This window comes from Anneissia japonica, unplaced genomic scaffold (assembly GCF_011630105.1).
Source record: "Anneissia japonica isolate Jap-2015-1 unplaced genomic scaffold, ASM1163010v1 scaffold284696_len117094_cov170, whole genome shotgun sequence".
Lineage (NCBI taxonomy): Eukaryota > Metazoa > Echinodermata > Crinoidea > Comatulida > Comatulidae > Anneissia > Anneissia japonica.
This window is the reverse complement of record NW_022687646.1, coordinates 1489-1766: the sequence shown is the minus strand read 5'-3', so window position 1 is coordinate 1766 and position 278 is coordinate 1489.

Here is a 278-nt window from a genome sequence, read left to right as displayed (position 1 = left end):
ATGGAGAAGGCATGTCCACGTGTGTGTCGAAACATAATAGAATATAATATAGCGTAACAGTAATGAAACTGAAATACGTAAGGCCCCATAAAAGAAACTATTATTTTATCACGCGCTCCCTCATCACTTTTGGGGAAAATCTGATTTTTTTTCTTCTTTTTTTTTTCCAATCAACATATATTTTTTTTTCAAACGGTCCCTTTTCTATCTTTTTTCACTTGAAAAGCTTAGGATTTCTTGCAAATATGCTTACTGACGTACAACAAAAACATATTTTT